At 37.6% G+C, this 7500-nt stretch overlaps 5 non-coding genes and 23 pseudogenes across 5 annotated transcripts; all 28 read right to left on the reverse strand.

The window, feature by feature from the left end:
* Positions 1–105: 105 nt before the first annotated feature.
* Positions 106–224, reverse strand: LOC148451885 (5S ribosomal RNA; annotated as a pseudogene).
* A 116-nt stretch (positions 225–340) lies between these two features.
* On the reverse strand, positions 341–459 carry LOC148451886 (5S ribosomal RNA; annotated as a pseudogene).
* Positions 460–1045: 586 nt separating this feature from the next.
* LOC148451887 (5S ribosomal RNA) lies at positions 1046–1164 on the reverse strand (annotated as a pseudogene).
* A 115-nt stretch (positions 1165–1279) lies between these two features.
* On the reverse strand, positions 1280–1398 carry LOC148451888 (5S ribosomal RNA; annotated as a pseudogene).
* A 116-nt stretch (positions 1399–1514) lies between these two features.
* On the reverse strand, positions 1515–1633 carry LOC148451889 (5S ribosomal RNA; annotated as a pseudogene).
* Positions 1634–1749: 116 nt separating this feature from the next.
* Positions 1750–1868, reverse strand: LOC148451890 (5S ribosomal RNA; annotated as a pseudogene).
* Positions 1869–1983: 115 nt separating this feature from the next.
* On the reverse strand, positions 1984–2102 carry LOC148451891 (5S ribosomal RNA; annotated as a pseudogene).
* A 116-nt stretch (positions 2103–2218) lies between these two features.
* LOC148451892 (5S ribosomal RNA) lies at positions 2219–2337 on the reverse strand. The gene has a single exon (XR_015875001.1). It is a non-coding gene; the product is annotated as a 5S ribosomal RNA (ribosomal RNA).
* Positions 2338–2452: 115 nt separating this feature from the next.
* On the reverse strand, positions 2453–2571 carry LOC148451893 (5S ribosomal RNA; annotated as a pseudogene).
* A 115-nt stretch (positions 2572–2686) lies between these two features.
* On the reverse strand, positions 2687–2805 carry LOC148451894 (5S ribosomal RNA; annotated as a pseudogene).
* A 116-nt stretch (positions 2806–2921) lies between these two features.
* Positions 2922–3040, reverse strand: LOC148451895 (5S ribosomal RNA; annotated as a pseudogene).
* Positions 3041–3156: 116 nt separating this feature from the next.
* On the reverse strand, positions 3157–3275 carry LOC148451896 (5S ribosomal RNA; annotated as a pseudogene).
* A 116-nt stretch (positions 3276–3391) lies between these two features.
* On the reverse strand, positions 3392–3510 carry LOC148451897 (5S ribosomal RNA; annotated as a pseudogene).
* Positions 3511–3861: 351 nt separating this feature from the next.
* LOC148451898 (5S ribosomal RNA) lies at positions 3862–3980 on the reverse strand. Its single transcript, XR_015875002.1, has one exon. It is a non-coding gene; the product is annotated as a 5S ribosomal RNA (ribosomal RNA).
* Positions 3981–4095: 115 nt separating this feature from the next.
* LOC148451899 (5S ribosomal RNA) lies at positions 4096–4214 on the reverse strand (annotated as a pseudogene).
* A 116-nt stretch (positions 4215–4330) lies between these two features.
* Positions 4331–4449, reverse strand: LOC148451900 (5S ribosomal RNA). The gene has a single exon (XR_015875040.1). It is a non-coding gene; the product is annotated as a 5S ribosomal RNA (ribosomal RNA).
* A 115-nt stretch (positions 4450–4564) lies between these two features.
* On the reverse strand, positions 4565–4683 carry LOC148451901 (5S ribosomal RNA; annotated as a pseudogene).
* Positions 4684–4798: 115 nt separating this feature from the next.
* LOC148451902 (5S ribosomal RNA) lies at positions 4799–4917 on the reverse strand (annotated as a pseudogene).
* Positions 4918–5033: 116 nt separating this feature from the next.
* On the reverse strand, positions 5034–5152 carry LOC148451903 (5S ribosomal RNA; annotated as a pseudogene).
* Positions 5153–5268: 116 nt separating this feature from the next.
* LOC148451904 (5S ribosomal RNA) lies at positions 5269–5387 on the reverse strand. The gene has a single exon (XR_015875052.1). It is a non-coding gene; the product is annotated as a 5S ribosomal RNA (ribosomal RNA).
* Positions 5388–5502: 115 nt separating this feature from the next.
* Positions 5503–5621, reverse strand: LOC148451905 (5S ribosomal RNA; annotated as a pseudogene).
* Positions 5622–5737: 116 nt separating this feature from the next.
* Positions 5738–5856, reverse strand: LOC148451906 (5S ribosomal RNA; annotated as a pseudogene).
* A 116-nt stretch (positions 5857–5972) lies between these two features.
* On the reverse strand, positions 5973–6091 carry LOC148451907 (5S ribosomal RNA; annotated as a pseudogene).
* A 351-nt stretch (positions 6092–6442) lies between these two features.
* On the reverse strand, positions 6443–6561 carry LOC148451908 (5S ribosomal RNA; annotated as a pseudogene).
* A 115-nt stretch (positions 6562–6676) lies between these two features.
* On the reverse strand, positions 6677–6795 carry LOC148451909 (5S ribosomal RNA). Its single transcript, XR_015875132.1, has one exon. It is a non-coding gene; the product is annotated as a 5S ribosomal RNA (ribosomal RNA).
* Positions 6796–6910: 115 nt separating this feature from the next.
* On the reverse strand, positions 6911–7029 carry LOC148451910 (5S ribosomal RNA; annotated as a pseudogene).
* Positions 7030–7144: 115 nt separating this feature from the next.
* On the reverse strand, positions 7145–7263 carry LOC148451911 (5S ribosomal RNA; annotated as a pseudogene).
* A 116-nt stretch (positions 7264–7379) lies between these two features.
* On the reverse strand, positions 7380–7498 carry LOC148451912 (5S ribosomal RNA; annotated as a pseudogene).
* Between the last annotated feature and the right edge of the window lie 2 nt (positions 7499–7500).

The raw sequence follows: 7500 nt of genomic DNA on the forward strand, positions 1-7500 counted from the left end.
ATTAACTTTAGACCTCTTTTACTTCTTAACTCAAGTAAATTCAATGATAAGTTGAAAAATTAAATGTAAAATGTAATAGAAAAGAATGTTATGGCAGTATAAAATTACCTACAGCTCCTGGTATTCCCAGGTGGTCTCCCATCCAAGTACTAACCAGGCCCAACACTGCATAGCTTCCAAGATCAGATGAGATTGGGCATGTCCACTGTGGTTTGGCTGTAGGTGCTCAAAAGCATTAAATTTAGACCGCTTTTACTTCTTAACACAAGTAAATTCATTGATAAGTTGAAAAAATGAAATGTAGAATGTAATAGAAAAGAATGTTATGGCAGTTTAAAATTACCTACAGCACCTGGGATTCCTAGGTAGTCACCCATCCAAGTACTAACCAGTCCCAACACTGCATAGCTTCCAAGATCAGACGAGATTGGGCATGTCCAGTGTGGTTTGGCTGTAGGTGCTCAAAAACATTAACTTTAGACCTGTATTACTTCTTAACTCAAGTAAATTAATTGATAAGTTAAAAAAATTAAATGTAAAATGTAATAGAAATGAATGTTATGGGAGTATAAAATTACGTACTGCACCTGGTTTTCCCAGGTGGTCTCCCATCCAAGTACTGACGAGGCCCAACACTGCATAGCTACCAAGATAAGACGAGATTGGGCATGTCCAGTGTGGATTGGCTGTAGGTACTCAAAAGTATTAACTTTAGACCTCTATTACTTCTTAACTCAAGGAAATTCATTGATAAGTTGAAAAAATTAAATGTAAAATGTAATAGAAAAGAATGTTATGGCAGTATAAAATTACCTACAGCTCCTGGTATTCCCAGGTGGTCTCCCATCCAAGTGCTAACCAGGCCGAACACTGCATAGCTTCCAAGATCAGACAAGATTGGGCATGTCCACTATGGTTTGGCTGTGGGTGCTCAAAAACATTAACTTTAGACCTCTATTACTTCTTAACTCAAGTAAATTCATTGATAAGTTGAAAAAATTAAATGTAAAATGTAATAGAAAAGAATGTTATGGCAGTATAAAATTACCTACAGCACCTGGTATTCCCAGGTGGTCTCCCATCCAAGTACTAACCAGGCCCAACACTGCATAGCCTCCAAGATCAGATGAGATTGGGCATGTCCAGTGTGGTTTAGCTGTAGGTGCTCTAAAACATTAACTTTAGACCTCTTTTACTTCTTAACTCAAGTAAATTCAATGATAAGTTGAAAAATTAAATGTAAAATTTAATAGAAAAGAATGTTATGGCAGTATAAAATTACCTACAGCTCCTGGTATTCCCAGGTGGTCTCACATCCAAGTACTAACCAGGCCCAACACTGCATAGCTTCCAAGATCAGACGAGATTGGGCATGTCCAGTGTGGTTTGGCTGTAGGTGCTCAAAAACATTAACTTTAGACCTCTTTTACTTCTTAACTCAAGTAAATTCAATGATAAGTTGAAAAAATTAAATGTAAAATGTAATAGAAAAGAATGTTATGGCAGTTTAAAATTACCTACAGCACCTGGGATTCCTAGGTAGTCACCCATCCAAGTACTAACCAGTCCCAACACTGCATAGCTTCCAAGATCAGACGAGATTGGGCATGTCCAGTGTGGTTTGGCTGTAGGTGCTCAAAAACATTAATTTTAGACCTGTATTACTTCTTAACTCAAGTAAATTAATTGATAAGTTGAAAAAATTAAATGTAAAATGTAATAGAAAAGAATGTTATGGCAGTATAAAATTACCTACAGCACCTGGTATTCCCAGGTGGTCTCCCATCCAAGTACTAACCAGGCCCAACACTGCCTAGCTTCCAAGATCAGACGAGATGGGGCATGTCCAGTGTGGTTTGGCTGTAGGTCCTCAAAAACATTAACTTTAGACCTCTTTTACTTCTTAACTCAAGTAAATTCATGGATAAGTTGAAAAATTAAATGTAAAATGTAATAGAAAAGAATGTTAAGGCAGTATAAAATTACCTACAGCTCCTTGTATTCCCAGGTGGTCTCCCATCCAAGTACTAACCAGGCCGAACACTGCATAGCTTCCAAGATCAGACAAGATTGGGCATGTCCACTGTGGTTTGGCTGTAGGTGCTCAAAAACATTAACTTTAGACCTCTATTACTTCTTAACTCAAGTAAATTCATTGATAAGTTGAAAAAATTAAATGTAAAATGTAATAGAAAAGAATGTTCTGGCAGTATAAAATTACCTACAGCACCTGGTATTCCCAGGTGGTCTCCCATCCAAGTACTAACCAGGCCCAACACTGCATAGCTTCCAAGATCAGACGAGATTGGGCATGTCCAGTGTGGTTTGGCTGTAGGTGCTCTAAAACATTAACTTTAGACCTCTTTTACTTCTTAACTCAAGTAAATTCAATGATAAGTTGAAAAATTAAATGTAAAATTTAATAGAAAAGAATGTTATGGCAGTATAAAATTACCTACAGCTCCTGGTATTCCCAGGTGTTCTCCCATCCAAGTACTAACCAGGCCCAACACTGCATAGCTTCCAAGATCAGACGAGATTGGGCATGTCCACTGTGGTTTGGCTGTAGGTGCTCAAAAACATTAACTTTAGACCTCTTTTACTTCTTAACTCAAGTAAATTCAATGATAAGTTGAAAAATGAAATGTAAAATGTAATAGAAAAGAATGTTATTGCAGTATAAAATTACCTACAGCACCTAGTACTCCCAGGTGGTCTCCCATCCAAGTACTAACCTGGCCCAACACTGCATAGCTTCCAAGATCAGACGAGATTGGGCATGTCTAGTGTGGTTTGGCTGTAGGTGCTCAAAACTATTAACTTTAGACCTCTTTTACTTCTTAACTCAAGTAAATTCATTGATAAGTTGAAAAAATGAAATGTAGAATGTAATAGAAAAGAAATTTTTGGCTGTCTAAAATTACCTACAGCACCTGGTATTCCCAGGTGGTCTCCCATCCAAGTACAAACCAGGCCCAACACTGCATAGCTTCCAAGATCAGACGAGATTTGGCATGTCCAGTGTGGTTTGGCTGTAGGTGCTCAAAAGCATTAAATTTAGACCTCTATTACTTCTTAACTCAAGTAAATTCATTGTTAAATTGAAAAAATTAACTGTAAAATGTAATAGAAAAGAATGTTCTGGCAGTATAAAATTACCTACAGCTCCTGGTATTCCCAGGTGGGCTCCCATCCAAGTACATACCAGGCCCAACACTGCATAGCTTCCAAGATCAGACGAGATTGGGCATGTCCACTGTGGTTTGGCTGTAGGTGCTCAAAAGCATTAAATTTAGACCGCTTTTACTTCTTAACACAAGTAAATTCATTGATAAGTTGAAAAAATTAAATGTAAAATGTAATAGAAAAGAATGTTATGGCAGTTTAAAATTACCTACAGCACCTGGGATTCCTAGGTAGTCACCCATCCAAGTACTAACCAGTCCCAACACTGCATAGCTTCCAAGATCAGATGAGATTGGGCATGTCCAGTGTGGTTTGGCTGTAGGTGCTCAAAAACATTAACTTTAGACCTGTATTACTTCTTAACTCAAGCAAATTAATTGATAAGTTGAAAAAATTAAATGTAAAATGTAATAGAAAAGAATGTTATGGGAGTATAAAATTACGTACTGCACCTGGTTTTCCCAGGTGGTCTCCCATCCAAGTACTGACGAGGCCCAACACTGCATAGCTACCAAGATAAGATGAGATTGGGCATGTCCAGTGTGGATTGGCTGTAGGTGCTCAAAAGTATTAACTTTAGACCTCTATTACTTCTTAACTCAAGGAAATTCATTGATAAGTTGAAAAAATTAAATGTAAAGTGTAATAGAAAAGAATGTTATGGCAGTATAAAATTACCTACAGCACCTGGTATTCCCAGGTGGTCTCCCATCCAAGTACTAACCAGGCCCAACACTGCATAGCTTCCAAGATCAGACGAGATTGGGCATGTCCAGTGTGGTTTGGCTGTAGGTGCTCAAAAACATTAACTTTAGACCTCTTTTACTTCTTAACTCAAGTAAATTCAATGATAAGTTGAAAAATTAAATGTAAAATGTAAAAGAAAAGAATGTTAAGGCAGTATAAAATTACCTACAGCTCCTGGTATTCCCAGGTGGTCTCCCATCCAAGTACTAACCAGGCCAAACACTGCATAGCTTCCAAGATCAGACAAGATTGGGCATGTCCACTGTGGTTTGGCTGTGGGTGCTCAAAAACATTAACTTTAGACCTCTATTACTTCTTAACTCAAGTAAATTCATTGATAAGTTGAAAAAATTAAATGTAAAATGTAATAGAAAAGAATGTTATGGCAGTATAAAATTACCTACAGCACCTGGTATTCCCAGGTGGTCTCCCATCCAAGTACTAACCAGGCCCAACACTGCATAGCTTCCAAGATCAGATGAGATTGGGCATGTCCAGTGTGGTTTGGCTGTAGGTGCTCTAAAACATTAACTTTAGACCTCTTTTACTTCTTAACTCAAGTAAATTCAATGATAAGTTGAAAAATTAAATGTAAAATTTAATAGAAAAGAATTTTATGGCAGTATAAAATTACCTACAGCTCCTGGTATTCCCAGGTGGTCTCACATCCAAGTACTAACCAGGCCCAACACTGCATAGCTTCCAAGATCAGACGAGATTGGGCATGTCCAGTGTGGTTTGGCTGTAGGTGCTCAAAAACATTAACTTTAGACCTCTTTTACTTCTTAACTCAAGTAAATTCAATGATAAGTTGAAAAATTAAATGTAAAATGTAATAGAAAAGAATGTTAAGGCAGTATAAAATTACCTACAGCTCCTTGTATTCCCAGGTGGTCTCCCATCCAAGTACTAACCAGGCCGAACACTGCATAGCTTCCAAGATCAGACAAGATTGGGCATGTCCACTGTGGTTTGGCTGTAGGTGCTCAAAAACATTAACTTTAGACCTCTATTACTTCTTAACTCAAGTAAATTCATTGATAAGTTGAAAAAATGAAATGTAGAATGTAATAGAAAAGAATGTTTTGGCTGTCTAAAATTACCTACAGCACCTGGTATTCCCAGGTGGTCTCCCATCCAAGTACAAACCAGGCCCAACACTGCATAGCTTCCAAGATCAGACGAGATTGGGCATGTCCAGTGTGGTTTGGCTGTAGGTGCTCAAAAGCATTAAATTTAGACCTCTATTACTTCTTAACTCAAGTAAATTCATTGTTAAATTGAAAAAATTAAATGTAAAATGTAATAGAAAAGAATGTTATGGCAGTATAAAATTACCTACAGCACCTGGTATTCCCAGGTGGTCTCCCATCCAAGTACTAACCAGGCCCAACACTGCATAGCTTCCAAGATCAGATGAGATTGGGCATGTCCAGTGTGGTTTGGCTGTAGGTGCTCTAAAACATTAACTTTAGACCTCTTTTACTTCTTAACTCAAGTAAATTCAATGATAAGTTGAAAAATTAAATGTAAAATTTAATAGAAAAGAATGTTATGGCAGTATAAAATTACCTACAGCTCCTGGTATTCCCAGGTGGTCTCACATCCAAGTACTAACCAGGCCCAACACTGCATAGCTTCCAAGATCAGACGAGATTGGACATGTCCAGTGTGGTTTGGCTGTAGGTGCTCAAAAACATTAACTTTAGACCTCTATTACTTCTTAACTCAAGTAAATTCATTGATAAGTTGAAAAAATTAAATGTAAAATGTAATAGAAAAGAATGTTCTGGCAGTATAAAATTACCTACAGCTCCTGGTATTCCCAAGTGGTCTCCCATCCAAGTACTTACCAGGCCCAACACTGCATAGCTTCCAAGATCAGACGAGATTGGGCATGTCCACTGTGGTTTGGCTGTAGGTGCTCAAAAGCATTAAATTTAGACCGCTTTTACTTCTTAACACAAGTATATTCATTGATAAGTTGAAAAAATTAAATGTAAAATGTAATAGAAAAGAATGTTATGGCAGTTTAAAATTACCTACAGCACCTGGGATTCCTAGGTAGTCACCCATCCAAGTACTAACCAGTCCCAACACTGCATAGCTTCCAAGATCAGACGAGATTGGGCATGTCCAGTGTGGTTTGGCTGTAGGTGCTCAAAAACATTAACTTTAGACCTGTATTACTTCTTAACTCAAGTAAATTAATTGATAAGTTGAAAAAATTAAATGTAAAATGTAATAGAAAAGAATGTTATGGGAGTATAAAATTACGTACTGCACCTGGTTTTCCCAGGTGGTCTCCCATCCAAGTACTGCCGAGGCCCAACACTGCATAGCTACCAAGATAAGACGAGATTGGGCATGTCCAGTGTGGATTGGCTGTAGGTGCTCAAAAGTATTAACTTTAGACCTCTATTACTTCTTAACTCAAGTAAATTCATTGATAAGTTGAAAAAATTAAATGTAAAATGTAATAGAAAAGAATGTTATGGCAGTATAAAATTACCTACAGCACCTGGTAATCTCAGGTGGTCTCCCATCCAAGTACTAACCAGGCCCAACACTGCCTAGCTTCCAAGTTCAGACAAGATTGGGCATGTCCAGTGTGGTTTGGCTGTAGGTGCTCAAAAACATTAACTTTAGACCTCTTTTACTTCTTAACTCAAGTAAATTCAATGATAAGTTGAAAAATGAAATGTAAAATGTAATAGAAAAGAATATTATGGCAGTATAAAATTACCTACAGCACCTAGTATTCCCAGGTGGTCTCCCATCCAAGTACTAACCAGGCCCAACACTGCATAGCTTCCAAGATCAGATGAGATTGGGCATGTCCAGTGTGGTTTGGCTGTAGGTGCTCTAAAACATTAACTTTAGACCTCTTTTACTTCTTAACTCAAGTAAATTCAATGATAAGTTGAAAAATTAAATGTAAAATTTAATAGAAAAGAATGTTATGGCAGTATAAAATTACCTACAGCTCCTGGTATTCCCAGGTGGTCTCACATCCAAGTACTAACCAGGCCCAACACTGCATAGCTTCCAAGATCAGACGAGATTGGACATGTCCAGTGTGGTTTGGCTGTAGGTTCTCAAAAACATTAACTTTAGACCTCTATTACTTCTTAACTCAAGTAAATTCATTGATAAGTTGAAAAATTAAATGTAAAATGTAATAGAAAAGAATGTTCTGGCAGTATAAAATTACCTACAGCTCTTGGTATTCCCAGGTGGTCTCCCATCCAAGTACTTACCAGGCCCAACACTGCATAGCTTCCAAGATCAGACGAGATTGGGCATGTCCACTGTGGTTTGGCTGTAGGTGCTCAAAAGCATTAAATTTAGACCGCTTTTACTTCTTAACACAAGTATATTCATTAATAAGTTGAAAAAATTAAATGTAAAATGTAATAGAAAAGAATGTTATGGCAGTTTAAAATTACCTACAGCACCTGGGATTCCTAGGTAGTCACCCATCCAAGTACTAACCAGTCCCAACACTGCATAGCTTCCAAGATCAGACGAGATTGGGCATGTCCAGTGTGGTTTGGCTGTAGGTGC

Source organism: Taudactylus pleione, unplaced genomic scaffold (genome assembly GCF_031769625.1).
Source record: "Taudactylus pleione unplaced genomic scaffold, aTauple2 ptg001184l, whole genome shotgun sequence".
Lineage (NCBI taxonomy): Eukaryota > Metazoa > Chordata > Amphibia > Anura > Myobatrachidae > Taudactylus > Taudactylus pleione.